Below are 22266 nucleotides of genomic sequence, written 5' to 3'. Positions count from 1 at the left end.
TTGCACTGTGCGTCAGGATTCTATTGACAAATTTCGAGAGTTTCTTAGAGAATATAGTAAAAAAAGTGTAAAACAGAAGATTAAGGTGCTTCAAAGTCTGGATCCATGCAGAGTGAGAGAGAATACTGGTTTGCAGGGTCATTCTCTGGCTTGTCTATCTAGAAAAGTGTGCAATAGTGTTTTCCATCATTTTAGGATGCTGGCTGTTCATCATACTGAAATGAGAAAGTTTGTGAGACGGTTGTATTTTGCCAAAAGTCCAGCAATAAAGTTAAATGAATTGAATAGGGCTCTGTTCCGAGGAACGGTATCAGATGTAGAGAAGGTTGTTGATGAAATTCAGTTTTGTTACTTTGGTCCTGAACAAAACAGTGCAGAGAAGGACACAGTAAATGAGGAAGAAGTGGAAGAGAATGTAGAACCTTCTGTAAGTAAGACATTTAATGATCACATAACAAAATTTGCAATAGTCTCTAATGAAAGACCAAATGTTACTTGTATTTGTTGCCGCAGAACTCATTATAGAAAACAAACTAGGAATGTTGATCTCTACAGAAAGAGTGAAAATGAAGATAATTATAAGTGGAAGGATTTTGCCACATATATATTTCTAGAAAATTGTTTTGAATTGGGTGAAGATCAGCGTATTTGTAAATACTGTTACAACAAGTTAGAGGAAAATAGAATGCCGACCAGAGCTGTACATAATAATTTAGAATTGGATGCTATTCCTGCTGAACTTTCTGAATTAAATACATATGAGTCTATACTCATTCAATGTGTTCATCCGTTCCAGACCATAGTACGTATGGAGCCCAAAACTGGTAAATTACCTCCTTCAGATTTACTGAGAGGTTTAAAAGGTAGAGTGGTGTATTTGCCCTTGGATTTGAAAAAAAATATGGAAACTATTGATGCGGATACTTTGGAAACTGAACCATTAATTATTCTGGTTAATGGTGTACCTACAAAGAATAAGAAGATTTGGCAGGAGCTGGTAGATGTGCGGAAAGTACAAAGAGCAAATTTGTATTTGAAAAAAAATAACAAATGGTATGAATCAATTTATATAGAAGAAGAAGAAGAAGATTTTCAAGAAGACACAGAAACACCAACTGGACAAATTGAAAAAGTGGACAAGTCAAAGGAAGAAGAAATTTATGAACATTTTAGCATACATCCTCTTCATTCGAAAGAAGTTATGGGAGACAATATTGATCTCTTTCAGATGAAGAAAGCAAAAGGAACTCCTGTGAGTGTATGGGAGGAGAGCTTGGAAGCTCGATGTTTTCCCCAGCTGTTTCCTAAAGGAAAAGGAGGACGATACGATGAACGTCCAGAACAGATTCCAGCTTCAGAGTATCGGACTACAAGACTATATGCTGAAGATCCCAGATTTCGACAAAGTATTCCTTATTTGTTCCATCTTTTATTTGAAAGCGACTTGTCTGCACTGTCTTATGCAGTAAATCACATTTTAAAAAGTGGAGTACATTTACAAAATGTGTCTGCTAAGGATTTTATGGAGAAAGTGCAGCACCGAGATGATCATTTGGAAACACAACTGATCAATCTGATGGCTTGTCAGCGTGGGACAAATGAATATTGGTACCGACGCCATGGTGAACTAAAATGCATGTTACGGAATTTAGGAACACCAACATGGTTCCTTACCCTAAGCTGTGCCGAGTACGCTTGGGATGATTTACTGGATTTTCTACGAGAGGCCAATTCAAACATTAAAAACATCGAATACAAGACAGCAGGAGAACTGTGCTCATTGGATCCGGTTAATGTTTGCAGATATTTCAATCATAGATTTGAGGCTATGATGTCCTTCATCTGCAATAAAAAAAATCCACCCCTTGGAGAAGTAGTGGATTTCTTTTGGAGAAAAGAGTACCAGGCAAGAGGTGCTCCTCATATTCATATGCTGTTGTGGATCAAGGATGCCCCAAAGTTTGGAACAGATGCTGATGAAGCAGTGTTATCTTACATTGAAGAATATGCAACATGTGCTATACCAAAAAGCACAGAAGAGAACAAGTTAAAGGAGCAAGTTTTACGTTTCCAAAGTCATCGGTGTGGAAAATACTGTCGACGGAAATACAAGAGCAAAGAAAAATACTACACTAAATGTCGATTTGGATTTCCTAGACCTGTTCTTTCAAATGGAAGAGTAAACAGTTTTATGTCAGCTGTGAGACATACTATCACAAGAAAATCACCTAAGAATACCTACAACCTTAAAAGAAAAGACGAATCAAAAAATATAAATGACTACAACCCAGTCATTTTATCCATGTGGAACGCTAACATGGATATACAGTATGTAGCTGACAATTCCATTGCTGTTGCACGATATGTAACGTCTTACATTATGAAATCAGAAAAAACAGAATTGAAGGAAATGTGGGAAGAGATTTCTCACGAGAAGACTGTCAGTAAGAAGCTGTACAGTTTCAGTTTGAAGATGTTATCGCATCGAGAAATTGGATCCTACGAATGTTCAGATAGGTTATCTTCTGCAAGTCTCTACTCGAAGTCAAGAAGAATAATTTGGGCAAGTTTAGGCCTTGCAGCAATGAGAAATCGGGTACTGAAATCTGTAGGAGAAATTGAATATTTGGTCGAGAATGACCCAGAAAGTACAGATATATTGAAAACAAACATGTTGGACACATATTATCCCAAGAGAAGTCAACATCTGGAGAACATGTGTCTCTATGAAGTGCTGCAGAACTACATTTATTCAAGGAAATCCACAGAAGACATCAATAATGGAAAATATAAAGTCGTTGGTGAAGAAGGATGTTTGGTGAAGCAAACAAAAGGAAGTTTGATAAATCACCGGAAGCTGAGTTGCGACACTACTGACAAGAAAGAATTTTACTACTTGGCTCTTTTACAGTTGTTTAAACCATGGCGTACAGAGGAAGAACTACTGGGAGAATTTCAAAGCTATGAAGATTCATTTAATGCTTGCAAAGACAGCATACAATGCAATACATTCACAACTTATCTGCAAATGTTAAATGAAATTGAACAGGAAACTACAATTGCAGCAGAAATAGCTAGAGACAGTTCTCAGGACAGCCAAAGTTCAGGAACACACAGTCAAGATCCCCTAGGACAACCAATCATTGAAAATGAAGCATCAATAGCCATGAATGAAGTGGAAACGGCTATGAATCAAGCTCAAGAAGAATTTATAGACTTAGAAAATTTGGAAAGACAACTGAATCAAGAGCAGCAACAAATTTATGAAGAGATCAAAAACAAAATTGATCACGGATTTCTACATGTAAAAAAAGAGTGCTCATGCACATCATTTCATCCAATCAGGATGTATGTAAGCGGACAAGCTGGAACTGGAAAAAGTTTCCTAATAAAAGTCATCAGAAGCTACCTACAGCAAAAAACGGATTCTACTTTGTCTTGTGTGGTTACTGCTCCAACTGGGTTAGCAGCATATAACATAAAAGGAATCACCTTACATCGTTTGCTAATGTTACCAGTGGAGCATGAGAACAAAATACAATTCAACAAGCTAACTGGAGAAGCATCCTTGGAAGTTTCAAGAGTATTGAAGAAGATGCAAGTTCTCATTATTGATGAGGTGAGCATGGTATCAAACCTAATGCTTGCCTTTGTGCATTTAAGAATGCAGCAAATTTTGAAGACAGACTATGACATGTTATTTGGTGGAAAACACGTCATAGTTTTTGGAGATCTTTTGCAACTTACTCCAGTTAAAGGACAACCAGTGTTTAATACTGTGACACATGAAGACACGAAGAAGTCATTGGGAAGCATCGGAAATACAAATATTTGGTCCTTCTTTGAGTACAAGGAACTTACTACTAATATGAGGCAAGCAAACGATGAAGAATATGGAAGTATTCTGAAAGATATCAGGATTGGACTACTGACAGAAGTTGGCAAAAAAGCATTACAGAGTCGGCTGCTACATAATTTATTTCCAAAGGAAGAAATAGTTGCAGAGAAGATATACAAGAACATTGCAGAAAACAAAAGTGTCATCTGCCTAATGCCAACTCTACGTGAATGCTCAATATTCAATGAGGAGCTTTTGAAATTGGAAAAGGAAGAGATCAGGAAATTGGAAGCAGTGGACAAAATTGAGGATGGAAGAATTACTGTCACAGTAACAGGCAAACTGAAAAATAAATTGGACTCACTAGAGAAGAACATCTCCAAAACAGATGGATTAGAAAAAAATCTATATGTTTGCATGAACTGTAGAGTGTTTTTAAGGAGAAATTTGGATGTTGAGAAAGGTTTAGTTAATGGAGCGATGGGAAGAGTTGTGGGTTTTATTAATTACCAGAAAAAAGAAGGAGTTGAATGTTTAAAAATAAAATTTGATCAGATAGATGAAGTTAAAGATATTTGTCGTTGTACAGTTCGTTTTATGCTTGTGAAAGACTCATATGTACGTAGGAAGCAGTTTCCGTTTTCTCTAGCATATGCTGTAACTATTCACAAGTCTCAAGGATTGACTGTAGATTGTGCATTTGTAAACATTGGTTCAACTGTGTTCAAAGAAGGTATGGCATATGTTGCTTTGTCACGAGTCAAAACATTATCAGGTTTATTCATGATAGACTTTGATGAGTCAAAAGTTAGTGCTGATACAAACTGTGTAAAGGAGTATAATAGATTAAGAAGAAGCTATGCTCCTCATTTAGGTCAGTATCCTGTGTTGGAGAAACGTGTAGTTTCTCGTAAAAGAAAAAATGAGAATATCTGTAGTGAAGATGTAGAGAAGAGGAAAAAAAAGAGGAGTGATGTAATTGCAAGCAAAAAGAAAAAGGAAAATGAAGAACAGGTTGTAGGATGTCATTTTGAAAATAGCTCTGGTGTCAACTGCTACGCAAATGTAGTGCTGAATGTTGCATTTTATCTGGAAAGTTTGCAAGAGCAGATAATAGTAAATCAGGGAAAAAGATTCTGTTCAGAGCTGAGTCTCCTTTTTCAAAAGCTGAGTAAAGATAAAACTCAAATAGAAAGTGCTACTGACATTAGAAAACTTTTAGATGTATGTTCAGGACGAACACAGTTTTCTCAAAATGAACAGCAAGATGCACATGAATTTTTGATGTATTTTCTTCAGGTAGTGGAAGAAGAAGGAGTTCCCATTGACATTTTTTTTGGTCTCTCTTATAAATGGGAACATAGTTGTGATAATTGTTATAATATATGTGGCTCTATTGTTGATAATGAAAGGTTTATTTATTTGACATTGCCAGAGAGTAAAACAGTCACTTTTGCAAAATTAGTTAAAGATGCTAATCATAGCATGAAATGTGGTGAGTGTAATTCTGACATGTTTTCAACATTAATTTTAAAGGAATACGGACAGTATGTAATTTTAATGATGCAACGATGTAGAGCTGATGGTTCAAAATTGGATACTTTAATAAAGAAGTTTACAGGACAGCAATTATCAATTTCAGGAAAAACTTTTGTAACTGTTGCAATAATTTTCCATGATGGACCTACTGTTACTTCTGGACATTACACAGTTTATCTTAAATGTGAAAAAGGCTGGACACTGTGTAATGATTCCCAATTGATTTTCAAACAACGTTTGCCTTTTGATTTAGCAAATTCCTATCTAATCTTCCTGAAACCTAAATTTTAGAGAGACTTGGCAAGATCTGGACAAAACAATTTTACCATTTTACTGGATTACCATTGCAATTTTGTAAAAAAAAGATTTTTTAAATTATCATTTGGCCTAATGGAAAGATAACCAATTGTAATGTGGACTTTTTTAATTTTTAATGAAACTTTGAAAAACCAATAATTTAGAGATTATCGGTAACTTCTGCACATTTTAAATTTTGGAATGTTATTGGACTGCCATTGGAAATTTTTTCAAAAATGTTTTAAAAAATTACTATTTGGCCATGTGGAAAAGTAACCAATTCTATTGTGGACTTAATAAATTATTCAAAAAATTTTCATGAACCAAAATGTTACAGAGAATCGGTGAGATCTGGACAAATTAAACTTTAGAATTTTATTGGATTACCGTTGGAAATTTATTCAAAAAAAAAATTTAAAATTACTATTTGGTCTAAAGGAAATGAAATCAGATGTATTTTGGAGTTATTTGAGATATAATATTGTGATTATACTTCTGAAACAAACATATCAGACGGTATTTTAAAGAAATACCTATTGGTATTAGATGATATTTTTTTACAATATTATGCATTTCTATAATGTTAAGTTTAAGTAAAAAAAGAATCAGGGCATTTTTAATACAATCTTTGTGATTGGTATTTTTTTTTGCCCGCTGTAAAATGATGAATGCAATTGCTTTCACAATTTATAGTGAAATGCAATATATTCTGAAAACAGCAAAAATAAGGCAAAAATATTTTTGGGAAAAAAATGTAAATATGTGTACTGTATTATAAAATGTTTTAAAAATATTAATACTTTTTTCTTTTTTTCCAGATAGATATAGAAAATTTTCGAAAACTACAAACATTTTTAAAACTATTTTTTAAAAAAACAAATGAATAAATATTTTTTCAGTGAGTATGGTAAGTCAATAATAATAATTGTAGTCTCTCAAGGACAATGTAATGTGATAAATGATTTTTAGTGTTTTTAAAAAAAAAAAAAAAAAAAGTACGCGCACCGTACGCGTACGGTAAAAAAAAAATAAAAAAAAGTTTTTAAAAACATATGTAAAAAAAAGATGAAAGATAAGGTTGGCTCTTAAAAGAACCGTTGTGTTCATGCAGGGACAGAGGAAAGGAAGCATGGGAAAATTATTCAAAGCGACAAATGTGCTGATCTATTTTGTTGTTCACTAGGGAAACACTGGTCTCCCTATGGCAAATTAGATCTTTACAAAATGTGCAATGAATATCAACCTTCCGAAATCGAGGGTTCATTTCCAGAGGGCCAGCAAAAGGAGATTCTCCCCCCACAGATGAAGGGCTCACCTGACCTGCAGAAGAAGGAGTCAGCCCTGCAGATGATGGTCCAGGCTGAGCTACTGTGGATGTACTGGCTCGTCTTTCTGAAGAGTTACCTCCAAAAAGATGACCATGTGTCCTTCTGTGTACATCCTGGAGGTGTCTCTTCATGGTGTGATTCCCAAAGGAATACTTCCTGTTAGGATTACCTCTAGAAAGTACACGCTTACACAGCTTACAAGTCACTAAGGGTGCATTTACCTTTTGCTGGCCTTCAGGAAAAGTAAAATAATCCCATACATAAGAGGGCTTTTGTTTCCTCGATCTCTGCCTCAAGACAGTGCTGCTAGTGCTAGCCTCACTCTCAGAAGAGCTCTGCTGTTCTGCCATCGTATCCCAAAGACAAACCAGCTCCTTCTCCCAAGGGATCACAAGCAGAAATGAGGGGAATGGGTGTGGTGTAGGAGAGTTCTAGAACTGAAAGTAGTTTCAACCAATCAAAAGTTGTGTTTCATGATGACATGACCTACCGTACGCTTACGGTACGCTTACGGTACGCTTATGGCAAAAGTGCGCATGCGCGTAAAAAAGACACGCGCTTGCGCGCATGCGCATAACAGTCACTACCCGACACTTCCGCGTAACGTGCGCGTGTAGCGTAAGCGCGCACGCGTCCCACGCGCAGTACGCGCGGCTACGCAAAGTGCGTAACTATACGCAAGCAGCGTAGATAGATTACGGACGTTGCGTAAACCGTACGCTTACCGTGAGCTTACGGTACGCGTACTAAAAAAATATTTTTTTTTTAAAAAAAGTACTGCAAATAAATTTTACATGTTTATTTTAAAAAATCTATTTAAAAAAACATATTAAAGAATTTTAAAAATTTAATCATAGTCTTTATAAAAGGTAAGATAATTAAATTAAAAATATGTTAGAAAAAAAAAAAAAAAAAAAAATTAGCATTTAAAAAACCTTGCAAATTCACTGAAAAAACCATGGGTTTCACACACGTTATAGTTAGGAATTAGCATTTAAAAAACCTTAGAAATTCAGTGAAAAAACCATAGGTTTCACACACGTTATAGTTAGGAATTAGCATTTAAAAAACCTTAGAAATTCAGTGAAAAAACCATAGGTTTCACACATGTTATAGTTAGCTGGACATTTTACTCGTAAAAAACCAATGAAATTGCCCCGTTATAGTTAGTTCAGCTAACTATAACTCGCGCGCCCGCAATGCACTGCTGATGACGTCACATATTACATCACTCATGACATGGTCAGTGACATCACTCATGACATCACTGATGACATCTCAAATGACATCACTGATGACATCACTGATGACATCATCCTTGTGATAGAGTGGCAGACCTCCTCTCATCCTAATATAACCTTTGACACACACATTCAAAAATAGAGACTAAAATTTTCAAAACAATGGACATACCAATACCAGTTACAACAACCTCTTCAGTAATTCTAAGATCCACATACACATCCACTCATTCACCAACAGTCCAATACAGTCACTCATACATGTACTCACTCATCATATGTACTCATACACCTATACATCCTGTTACACAATGCCACTCATCCATAGAGTTACTCACACACATAGTCACTCGTACTAATAAAGAATCAAACATACATTTACTTGCATATACAGTTATACACACACCACCATACTTACTTCTACGGAAACTTACACATACTTAGTCTTTTAAACAATCACTTATAGAAACACATACTTATTCATACAGGAACTCTTCCAATCTCTCACCCTTGCATATACTCACATATATACACCAATAGTCACATATACTAGTTTTAAACATATGTAGTTACTCATAAAGACACTATTGAGACAGTCATTCACTCACTAACACACCCATACACACACTCATCCACCCATGCAGTCCTGCACACATGGTCTGTTCAACACATACAAACAGTGAGTCACTCATTCATGCACCTATGCACTACGTAATACCCCCCACCGAACCATGCAGACACTCAGACTGATACTCAAAAAACCAACTAATAACCTATATAGACACCCATGTAGCTACTCACCAACCCATGCAGCCACTTATACACAAAGTGAGAGACTGATACAGATATATACATATTTAAACATTACTCACTAAAACATGTATTCACTATGATACACTTAATCAGTCAGTTAAACAATCAATTTTTCAAAAACAAATCATCCATTTAGACACTTATATACCCATTTATTCTTCCATCGACCTTGAGATATACATATATAAAACATATTTAATTTTCAGAAAAACCCACATTCACTGGATGATGTCATCAGTGATGTCATCAGTGATGTCATTTGAGATGTCATCAGTGATGTCATGAGTGATGTCACTGACCATGTCATGAGTGATGTAATATGTGACGTCATCAGCAGTGCATTGCGGGCGCGCGAGTTATAGTTAGCTGAACTAACTATAACGGGGCAATTTCATTGGTTTTTTACGAGTAAAATGTCCAGCTAACTATAACATGTGTGAAACCTATGGTTTTTTCACTGAATTTCTAAGGTTTTTTAAATGCTAATTCCTAACTATAACGTGTGTGAAACCTATGGTTTTTTCACTGAATATATATATATATATATATTATCTACTGGCGGTCGCCAGTAGATAGTTATAGTTAGGACCGTGTTTCCATAGGAAATCTGAAAATTCTATTTTGAATAACTTTGGCGCCGGTTGACGAATCCTCGCGAATTTTTCAAAATAGGTGGGGCGCTCCGCTCCGCTCCTACCCTGAAAGTCTCGGGGTGATTAGTCAAGTGGGGGCCGAGAAAAAAAGGGGGGTCCCAAAACGCGTTTTCCCCATGCATTTTTCCTTAGGGACCTTTAGTCCTAGGTACAGCCCGAACGGCTGAACAGAATTACTTGAAATTTGGCAGAGAGGTAGTCCTCAGGTCAGGGATGTGCCTTTTGAATATCTGGAGTCAATCTGTTCAGTAGTTCCTGAGAAAATTTCAGTTAAAAGTACATATATATCTATATATGCGCGCACGGTGAAAAACCTGAAAAAAAAATATTAATAAATACATAACTTAGCATTTCAAAAACCGTACAAATTCACTTAAAAAACCATAGGTTTCACACATGTTAAAGTTAGGAATTAGCATTTAAAAAACCTTGCAAATTCACTTAAAAAACCATAGGTTTCACACATGTTATAGTTAGCTGGACATTTCCCTCGTAAAAAAACAATGAAATTCCCCCGTTATAGTTAGTGCAGGCAACTATAACTCACGCGACCGCAATCCTCTGCTGGTGACGTCAGATATTACATCACTGATTACATATGTGGCTTTCTGAAAAATAAATATTTGTAATATATGTATAGCTAAAGATTAATGGAAGAAGACATGGGTAAATAGGTGTTTAAAAACAGTGATGTAATATCTGACGTCATCAGCAGAGGATTGCGGTCGCGTGAGTTATAGTTGCCTGCACTAACTATAACGGGGGAATTTCATTGGTTTTTTACGAGGGAAATGTCCAGCTAACTATAACATGTGTGAAACCTATGTTTTTTTAAGTGAATATATATATATATGTTAGCTGGACATTTCCCTCGTACAAAACCCTAGAAATTCCCCCGTTATAGTTAGTTAAGCTAACTATAACTCGCGCCCCCGCAATGCACTGCTGATGATGTCACATATTACATCACTCATGACATGGTCAGTGACATCACTGATGACATCACTGATGACATCTCAAATGACATCACTGATGACATCACTGATGACATCATCCAGTGAGTCTGTGTTTCTGTAAAGTTTTAATATGTTTAATATATATAGGGAAAGGCCTGTTGAAGAATGAGTGGGTCTACAAGTGTGTGAATGGATGATTTTCTAGGTGCGTAACTGACTCTATAAGTGAGTCATTAAATGTATCTTACTGCAGACTAGTGACTAAACTGTGTGAATGTCTGTATGTGTCTGTGTGTTGGTGTATAAGTGGCTGCATGGTTTTGTGAATACCTATATCAGCGTCTATATGGGTTATTGATTGGTTGTCTCAGTATCTGTATAGGTGCCTGAGTGTTTGTGTGGGTAGGGTGTGTGTGACTCTGTGCATAGATGTGTGAGTGGGTGATTCTATGGTGCATGGTTTTAAGAGTGCAACTGTGATGGACTGTATGGTTGGGTGAGTGTATGTATGGGTGTGTTAGTGATTGAATGTATATCTCAGTTGTACATGTGTCAGTAACTACATATATGAAACGCAGTGTATATGTGTGTAAGAGTATATAACTATCTATATGTGAGAGTGTTTGATTGAGGGAGTGCCTGTATGGATGAGTGTGTGCTTGTATTAATAATTGTATAAGAGTGTCAGAATTTGTTAGTATTTTTATGAGTAAGTGAACTTGAGTGTGTTGAACTGTATAGGTGAGTAAATTGGACTGTGATTAATTATTTGCATGACTGACTAGGTGTGTCAGTACCTCAATGGATAATTGGCGGTGTGTGAGTATCTATATAGGTGTTTAAATGCATATGATAGTCCTGTATGGAGTGACTGTAAGTATGAGTGACTGTACAGGTGAGTGAGTGGAGATGTATGTAGACATAAGAGTCAATGAGTGGGTATGTAGTTATTGGTATTGGAGTATCTATGGTTTTCAAAATTGCCGTCTGAAATTTTGAGTCGGTGTATCAAAGGTTATATTAGGGTGTGAGAAGATGCACTAATTTATCACATGGATGACGTCATCAGTGATGTCATCAGTGATGTCATTTGAGATGTCATCAGTGATGTCATCAGTGATGTCACTGACCATGTCATGAGTGATGTAATATGTGACGTCATCAGCAGTGCATTGCGGGGTGCGAGTTATAGTTAGCTGAACTAACTATAACGGGGGAATTTCTAGGGTTTTGTACGAGGGAAATGTCCAGCTAACTATAATGCCCCTGAAATCTATGTTTTTTTTAGTGAATTTCTAAGGTTTTTTAAATGCCAATTCTTAACAATAACGTCCATGGAACCTTTGTTTTTTTCAGTGAATTTCAAAGGTTTTTTAAATGCCAATTCCTAACTTTAACGTGCATGAAACCTACGTTTTTTTCAGTGAATTTCAAAGGTTTTTTAAATGCTAATTCCTATCTATAATTTATCTCTGAAGATATCATGTTTAATGATTTTGATTGGATTTCTATATTTTTCAAATTCAGTGTGCCAATTTCAGTAATTATCTTTTTTTTAAAATACTTTTTTATCACCATTTTTTAAACTTATTTTTTCAATTAATTCTTTTAAAAATGTAAAAATGTTATTTGAACTTAATGGGTTTTTCAAACATATGCTTTTTATATTTTTCAAAATATTTTTTTAACTATATGTTCAAAACTGTATTTTATATATTTTTTTCAATGTTTTTGGATCCGCGCACCCTATGCGCACCGTTCTCGATCTTTACGAGATAGCATCCGCGCATGGTACGAGTTGGGTACGTGTTTAGTGCACGATCGCAATGCGACAGGTACGCGACTCCCAGCCTATACGCGACACGTTCGATGTACGTAACGCGACGTTTACGCACTTCCGCGATGCGTCATGTGTGTCTATGACGCGGTAGGTGCGCGGATCCCGCAAAATATTTAACATTTAAAAAAACATATATATATGTATTTCATGTGAATATTAATTGAAGACAAACTCTAGACTAGTCTTAAAAGTAATATATTTTTACATCTAATCCTATATTTCTTTTTAATTCAATTTCGCGGATGCGCGCTGGGTGCGTGCAGCGTACGCGCAGCGTGCGCGGATCCCATGTGACCTGCAAAAAAAGAGATTTGATTGGTTCATTACACTTACTCTTCTAACTATTGAAAGACCCCACCCATTTCAATCATTCTTCTTTGACCTTCTTTAGAGCACCATCTCTTTGGAGAGAAGAAGATTTTTTAGACTAAGTTTACACTTAGCTCTAACTTTTTTCAACCAAAAATGGCTTCAGGGCAGCAGGCATCACCTGCATCACCTCATACTTCTGAGGATGAATCTTTTCCGGAGGCACCACCCAAAAAAACGTTTTTCTTCAGTGGTGTGGACATTTTTTACTTTTCCCGAGGGGCAGAATAAGACCAATGCCACCTTGGTCACGTGCAAGATTTGCAAAAGAGTCCTATCGAGAGGGGATCCTAACAAGAAATGCTCGTGCGTCAGGGCAAGTATGATGAAGCACATGAGGACCCTTCATCAGGACAATCTTGCACAAGAAGAGTGCCGACGGATGAGAAACACTCCTGCTCCTGCGCCATCCACCTCATCGCAGCCGAGCACATCAAGAGTGCATCCATCAGCCCAAACCTTGGACATCCGTCCTCAATTTCAATTTTTAAAAGTGCTCTGCACTAAGTGCAATAAGACTTTGTGCTATGGTGAGCAGTCGATCGATCTTATCTGCCGCCGGCAAGAAAGTCACATTTGCTAGTTTTTTTTTATTCTTTTTATTTGGTCCCTGAAGTTCATTGTTTGGTTTCTCCTGTTTTGTTTTTTGGGTTTTTTTTGCAGAAAAAACATTTTTTTTTTAAATTGTTCAGAAAACCCCAAAAAAATTATAAAAGAAGAAAAAAGAGAAAAAATAAATTCTTGTAAGAACTAACTTTCCTGGTTTAAAAAAAGAGCTAAATTTCTTTGTTAGTGTTAGTTTAGATGAATGTATGTGTAGTATGTAATTGACTGAATGAATGCATTAGTAGCGTATTGTGAATGTATAAGTGCAGAACTATGAGGAAGTGCTGCAGCATCACACAGTAACCTCTTTAACTGCAGTGTGCTGTAGTACTTCCGAAGCACAGGGATGCAACATATGTACATAAATATGTTGCAAATCTATGCTTCTCTCTGCACGGCTGCTTAAACTGCAGCCATGTGGTGACACAGGCACCCTTACACCATAGTGCAAGGGTAGCTGTGTCATGTGCTGTTTGTTTTTCTGCAGGAAGACACACCTTCCTGCACAAAAACAATGAGAAAATGCATTGTTCTTCTTCAATGTATGCTGAACATTTCAGCATGCATTGAAGATATAAAAATGTGGCGAAATTAAAACAATTCTCCTTGTTGTGCTTTCCTACACCAATTTTAGAATGGTGCAGCTTTCACACACATATCGAGATTTATGATTTATGATAAATCTAGACATGTGTCTTGTTCTATGAGTATTAAGTGCAATCTTGCACAACAACACTTACAGAACACCCTTTCAACACAAAGTGGTGAGCATGATGAGGTTATATTTACATGGAATATAAAAAGTGCACAGAGTGCCTTTCCCTCTCTTTGTAAATATGAAAGAGTATCTTGCACAATAACTATGTTACAAAAAGTGACATATTTCCGTTTTTAAATTCCCTTGCGAATGATAGAAGGTAAGCACAGAGTTTTGTCTGCAAAGATGTTCAAAGAAGAATGATTGAAATGATTGCGGTCCTTCAACAGCTAAAATGGTAAGTATTATGAACCCCTCAAATCTCTTTTTTTGCAGGTCACATGATATCTGATTATGGTCAGATTTCAAAACTACAGAAACAGAGTGTTTTTAGAAACGTGTTTCAACTTTGTAGCTTCTTGCAGGCCTCTTCATTCTGCATATTGAAACTTAGTTAAACTTACCTTCACAGTACTAGGAATAAAAAATGGTATACATTTTTTTCTGTTTTTCATTCAAATATAAATTCATATAAATTGCTTATTTTAAAATTTGGATCTGTGAAAGAAAAGGAAAATAAAATGATAACATGTAATAATACGTTTTTTACAACACAGCATAATTTCCACAAAGTCATTTTTTGCCTTTTTTGCTGTTCTCAGAATATATTAAATTTCACTAAAAATAGTGATTTCAATCGTACTCATCACTTAACAGCGGGCAAAAAAAACACAATCTCATAGATTGTTAAAAAAAAAACAACATGCCATTCTCAAAATAGAAATCACAGAAATATAAAATGCACACAGTTAACAATCTTTTTTAGCTTTAACTTACAAAAACTGTAAATGATGTCGCTATAAAATATTCACCAAATCTAAAGTAGAATTTTTGGAGGATGCACCACGCCCACAACATTTTCCTTCAGTGATGTGGAAATTTTCGACTTTTCTCGAGGGGCAAACAAAGACCAATACCACCTTTCTCATGCACAAGATTTTCAAAAGAGTTCTGTTACGAGGGGATCCTAACAAAAAATACTCATGCGGCACAGCAAGTATGATGAAACACCTAAGGACCCTTCATCCAAACAATCTTGCACGAGAAGAGTGCAAACAGATGAGAAACACTCCTGTTCTGTATCTGTAAAAAAGAATCACAAATAAATGTATGTTAATAACTTTCAAAATTATACGATTCCATTACTGTACAAACACATTTTATATAAATACTGACTAAGAAACTATGGCCCTGAACCACAAGTGTGACGATGGTTAAAACACTACATGCATAGTGCATACTACTTTGAAGCAGTTCATGCCCTAAAGCCTACCTCACTAAAACTCTACATGCTATCTGACTAAATGATTACAGTACTATAAGGAGACACACTGGGTGAGTGACAGGGTGTTTGCTAGAAGAGTATGAATACTAACTAGGGAATTGAAGGTGTGAAACACAACTGTGTAGGTGATTAGAGGACTGCATCCATACTACATAGGCATTTAAAGCAGTCCATGTGCTAAGGCCTGGCTCACTGCATGACTGCTTGGGTACTGACTGAATGATTAGAGTACAGCAAGGAGAGTGCCTAGGTGAATTTATAAGTGCTAGGCTTTTCGCACAGGGAATGGATTAGTACTTGGTACTGAATGGGTCACTAGAGGAGTCCTAAGGCAGTGACAAGATGTTTGCTGGACTGTATGGATACTGACTAGGCAATTGAAATTGTGAAAGACAAGTGTCTAGGTGGTTAGAAGACTGCATGCATAGTGGATAGGGGTTTGAAGCAGTCCATGTGCTAAGGCCTGACTCAGTGCATGAATAGTTAGGCACTGACTGAATGATTAGAGTACTGCAAAGATAGTATATTGGTGACTGTATAAGTGTTTGAGTTTTCGCACAGTGAATGGATTAGTACATGATGCTGAATGGGTCACTAGAAGACTGCAAAGGGAGTGACAGGGTGTTTCCTTGAAGTATATGGATAATGACTATGGAATTGAAGGTGTGAAAGACAATTGTGTAGGTGGTCAGAGCACTGCATGCATTGTGGATAGGGGGTTTGAAGCAGTCCATATACTAAGGCCTGGGTCACTGGATGAGTACTTGGGTACTGACTGAATGATTAGAGTACTGCAAGGAGAGTGCCTGGGTGAATTTATTAGGGTTTGGCGCAGTGAATGGATTAGTACATGATGCTTAATAAGGTCATTAGAGGAATGCAAGGGGAGTGACAGGGTGTTTGCTGGAAGTGTATGGATACTGACTGGGGAATTGAAGGTGTGAAAGACAAGTGTGTAGGTGGTTAGAGGACTGCATGCATAGTGGATAGGGGTTTGAAGAAGTCCATGTGCTAAGGCCTGGCTCAGTGCATGAATACTTAGGCAGTGACTGAATCATTAGAGTACTGGAAAGAGAGTGTCTTGGTGAATTTATAAGTGTTTGGGTTTTGGCACAGTGAATGGATTAGTACATGGTGTTGAATGGGGCACTAGAGGACTGCAAAGGGAGTGACAGGGTGTTTCCTGGATGTGTATGGATACTGACTAGGAAATTGAAGGTGTAAAAGACAAGTGTATAGTATGTTAGAACAATACATGCATACTGCATACACATTTGAAGCAGTCTATTTGGTACTTAGAAACTGACTAAATAATCAGACTACTTCTAGGACAGTGCTTAGGTAAAACTTTTAAATTTTCAGTTCTGCCACAGTGAAGAGAATAGTACATGGTATTGCACCTTAGTGTCAAACCCTGACTCATTTTATCAATGCATAAGCAAAGACTAGCTTCTAATGCTACTAAAACTTGACAACATAACAGGTTTTAAAAGAGTTATCTGCTAAAAAATACACGATGTTACCAAATGCTTCTCTCACAGAGGTTCCTAAATGCACACAGACTCAGTGCGATTCTAGACAACAACCACTATACCTAGGAGTTTACCAAAAATCATTCACTACTGTGGAAGTGGTAAGGGAACTGCACACAATCTTCATATTTCAGGACTGCACTTTTGTGTCAAAGCCTGACTCATTTAATCAAAGCATAAGCAAAGACTGGCTTCTAATGCTACTAAAACTTGACAACATGACCGGTTTTAAAACAGTTATCTGTCAGCAAATACACGATGTTACCAAATGCTTCTCTCACAATCCTTACCCAAATGCACACAGACTCACAGTGTGATTTTAGACAAGCAACACTATCCTAGGAGTTCACCAAAACTCATTCACTAGTCTAGAAGAGTTAATGGTACTGCACACAATCTACATATTTAAGTACAGCACATCAGTGTCAAAGCATGACTCATTTAATCAACGCATAAGCAAAGACTAGATTCTAATGCTACTAAAACTTCACAACATGACAGGTTTTAAAAAAGTTATCTGTCAGCAAATACATGATGTCACCAAATGCTTCTCTCACAGTGATCCCGAATACACACTAACTCACAGTGTGATTCTAGACAAGCACCAATATCCCTAGGAGTTTACCAAAACTCATTCACTAAGTGCAAGTGGTAAGGGAACTCCACACAATCTACATATTTCAGGACTGCACTTTTCTTTCAAAGCCTGACTCATTTATTAAAGCATAAGCCATAACTGTCCTCTAATGCTACTAAAACTTCACAACATGACAGGTTAAAACAGTTATCTGTCAGCAAATACACGATGTTACCAAATGCTTCTCTCACAGTGGTTCCCAAATGCACACATACTCACTGTGTGATTATAGACAAACAACACTATCCCTTGCACTATACCAAAACACATTTCTTCATATAGAAAGTAGTACTACATTTTAGTATAGAAACATAACATAACTAATTTCACAAATTCATAAACAATGACTGGTTTCTAATTCTACCAAAATATAAATACAGCACAGTTATCTGTCGGCAAACACATGAAAAACACCATTGCTTATCACAGAATGGTTTCTACATGCACACACAATGTCAATAAGATTGTAGAGAAAAAAAGTACTCTCTACACTTTAGCAGGAGAAATACATTAGTCTGATTAAAATCAAAATAGTCTACATACATTCCCTCACAATTGAATAACTCATCTTTCAAGTTCTTTTGTAGATTAAGTAATATATCAGTCACTCACCATATTTTCTTTTACAGAAGCTCTGCACTGTGCAACTCTCAGCAAAAACAAAGAATGGAAAAGTTTCCCTTTCATTTTCCACACATATACATGTAAACATCAAATCCCAATCCTTCACACATAAACTCAAAAGCAAACACACATTTCTATTGGTTAAACATTTCAACCCTTTCCAACTGAAATACATTTCAACCCTTCCCCCAATCTGCCTTCTGCCTGTTACCATAGAAACAGGTCATGGAACACTGCACTGAGCACACAGGTCAGAAGTTCAGCACACAATGTTCCTACACAAGAGAGGAAGTGTTTCACTTTTCAACATATCAGCTAATCATATATAATGTTCCTTACAATCTGTTTATGTTAACCAATAATAATCATACTTTTAAAAATCAGAAATATACACCCTACCTTTCAGTGTACAAAGTAGTCATACAACCAATGATTTCTTGTCTTTTTTTAAAAAAAAATCCTTGGATCCGCGCACCCAACGCGGTAGGATGCGCGCAGCATGCGCGCATTTCGCTGTTTTTTTTATTTAAAAAGGGGGCCCCAGGGGGTCCTTCTGGGACCCCCTAAGCACCTCTAGAGGGTCAGAGTATTTCCACTCTGCCCCCTTTATATGTTTTACACACTTATTTCCCTTGCTTCTTCAGCCTCGCTTCTACCGATGCAGAAAATGGCCGCCAACAGTTCCTGGTTTCAAATGTAGAGAGACACTCGACAGCCAATTAGCATTCAGTGTGCGATCGGGAGGGTGCATGCTTGGTTTGGGGAGGGTGCGCTTACGGTGCGTGTAGGGTCCGCGGAGTCTCGGCGGCCATAGATATTTATGTACTTTTACCTCTAATTTTCTCAGGAACTACTGAACGGATTCACACCATTTATGCAAAAGGCACAAGTCTGAACTGAGGACTACCTCTTTGCCAAATGTGGTGTCATTCCGTTCAGCGGTTCGGGCTGTAGCTGCGACAACAGATCCTATGGGAAATTGCATGGAGAAAACGTGTTTTGGGACCACCCTTTTTTCTCGGCCCCCGCTTGACGAATCACCACAAAACTTTCAGGGTAGGAGCGGAGCGGAGCTGGCCAAAAGTTTAGAAAGTTTTGCGAGGATTCGTCAACCGGCACCAGACTTATTGGGAATAGAATGGTGTGGATTTCCTATGGATAATAGGTCCTAACTATAACTACCTACTGGCAAATGCCAGTAGGTAATATATATATATATATATATATATATATATATATATATATATATATATATATATATATATATATATATATATATATATATATATATATATATATATATATATATATATATATATATATATATATATATATATATATTTATATATATATTCTCATCAAAGGTGCCCTTAGCATTGAAAGCGCACACACCATCACTCAGCCAGCTGGCCTTCAAAAATGCAGCCTGGCTTTCTGCTCCGCAATTTCATTAGCTGCCAATGCGTTTCAAGGTACCACGACCTCTTCTTCTTGGGCTGAACAAACTTAATTTGAGGCTCGCATTCTTTACATTTCCGAATTTATTCATTGAGATATCTGCCCCCAGTGGGCGTATGCTCATTATTAATTGCCTGATGGGACACGTAGTCCCAATGCAAGTATAACGTTCCTTAAGTAAGTTCAAATGTTCAGTTTGCAGTGTCACAGAACGCAGGTTTAATTTGCTTATCGAGGGATGTGCTGATCCTATTCTGAAAAGTTCATACTGCAGCCTTGCTCAGCTGGTTACAACTTCCTTACCAGATGGTCGACGGTGCAGCTCCCCACAACCTTTGATGAAAACATAACTACACGGCGGTCCGGCCGTGTGGAGCTGCACCGTCGACCAGCTGGTAAGGAAGTTGTAACCAGCTGAGCGAGGCTGCCGTTTGAGCTTTTCAGAATCGGATCAGCACATCACTCGATATGCAAATTGAACCTGCGTTCTGTGACACAGCATACTATAGGAAAATATGAATGAAAATAATGCAAACTGAACATTTGAACTTACTTAAGGAACGTTATACTCGCATTGGGACTACATGTCCCATCAGGCAATTATTAATGAGCATACGCCCACTGGGGGCCGATATCTCAATGAATAAAACCGGAAATGTAATAAATGCGAGCCTCAAATGAAGTTTGTTCAGCCCAAGAAGAAGAGGTCGTGGTGCCTTGAAACGCGTTGGCATCTAATGAAATTGCGGAGCAGAAAGGCAGGCTGCATTTTTGAAGGCCAGCTGGCTAAGTGATGGTGTGTGTGCTTCCAATGCTAAGGGCACCTTTGATGAAAACATAACTACACAGCGGTCCGGCCGTGGGGTGCTGCACCGTCGACCAGCTGGTAAGGAAGTTGTAACCAGCTGAGTGAGGCTGCCATTTGAACTTTTCAGAATCGGATCAGCACATCACTCGATATGCAAATTGAACCTGCATTCTGTGACACAGCCTACTATAGGAAAATATGAATGAAAATAATGCAAACTGAGCATTTGAACTTATTAAGGAACGTTATATTCGCATTGGGACTACGTGTCCCATCAGGCAATTAATAATGAGCATACGCCCACTGGGGGCAGATATCTCAATGAATAAAACCGGAAATGTAAAGAATGCGAGCCTCAAATGAAGTTTGTTCAGCCCAAGAAGATGAGGTCGTGGTACCTTGAAACTCGTTGGCAGCTAATGAAATTGCGGAGCAGAAAGACAGGCTGCATTTTTGAAGGCCAGCTGGCTGAGTGATGGTGTGTGCGCTTCCAATGCTAACGGCACCTTTGATGAATATATATATCTATATATATATCAGGCTCACTGGGGATGTCCAACATGCAAGCCGCACTCGGACACAGGACAGCCTTCCCCAAACCAGCTTTATTAACGGTACAAACAGCCACTCTTTCCAGACAGCATCAGACCGCTGCCCTGACGCGTTTCGAGTTCTCCTCTTCTTCAAAGGGTGGGGCAGTCCGAAAGTGCATGTGTGGGCGTCACCTTCCTTTTGTGCGAGATCGTACGCCATGGATTGGCTTCTCTGAATGAGGTAAGTACGTTGCTTTCTGGGAGGTGAAGTCTTTATTATTTCATCAATTGGATGCGCTTTCATTAAAATGCAAATTCAAGGCTCTCGATGAGCCCCGGGAAGTGTGGCTGCTCTTATCCTCGTCGTGTGCCTCACTGTCAGAGCCCTGTGTATCACGAGCTCCGTGACCTCCATTGTTCGAAGTGGTGCAGGCTTAGCGGCAGGACGGCCGCTTGTTATATCAGGCTCACTGGGGATGTCCAACATGCAAGCCGCACTCGGACACAGGACAGCCTTCCCCAAACCAGCTTTATTAACGGTACAAACAGCCACTCTTTCCAGACAGCATCAGACCGCTGCCCTGACGCGTTTCGAGTTCTCCTCTTCTTCAAAGGGTGGGGCAGTCCGAAAGTGCATGTGTGGGCGTCACCTTCCTTTTGTGCGAGATCGTACGCCATGGATTGGCTTCTCTGAATGAGGTAAGTACGTTGCTTTCTGGGAGGTGAAGTCTTTATTATTTCATCAATTGGATGCGCTTTCATTAAAATGCAAATTCAAGGCTCTCGATGAGCCCCGGGAAGTGTGGCTGCTCTTATCCTCGTCGTGTGCCTCACTGTCAGAGCCCTGTGTATCACGAGCTCCGTGACCTCCATTGTTCGAAGTGGTGCAGGCTTAGCGGCAGGACGGCCGCTTGTTATATCAGGCTCACTGGGGATGTCCAACATGCAAGCCGCACTCGGACACAGGACAGCCTTCCCCAAACCAGCTTTATTAACGGTACAAACAGCCACTCTTTCCAGACAGCATCAGACCGCTGCCCTGACGCGTTTCGAGTTCTCCTCTTCTTCAAAGGGTGGGGCAGTCCGAAAGTGCATGTGTGGGCGTCACCTTCCTTTTGTGCGAGACCGTACGCCATGGATTGGCTTCTCTGA

The sequence above is a fragment of the Triturus cristatus genome, chromosome 4_1 (assembly GCF_964204655.1).
Source record: "Triturus cristatus chromosome 4_1, aTriCri1.1, whole genome shotgun sequence".
Classification (NCBI taxonomy): Eukaryota; Metazoa; Chordata; class Amphibia; order Caudata; family Salamandridae; genus Triturus; species Triturus cristatus.
This window is presented reverse-complemented; position numbering follows the sequence as displayed.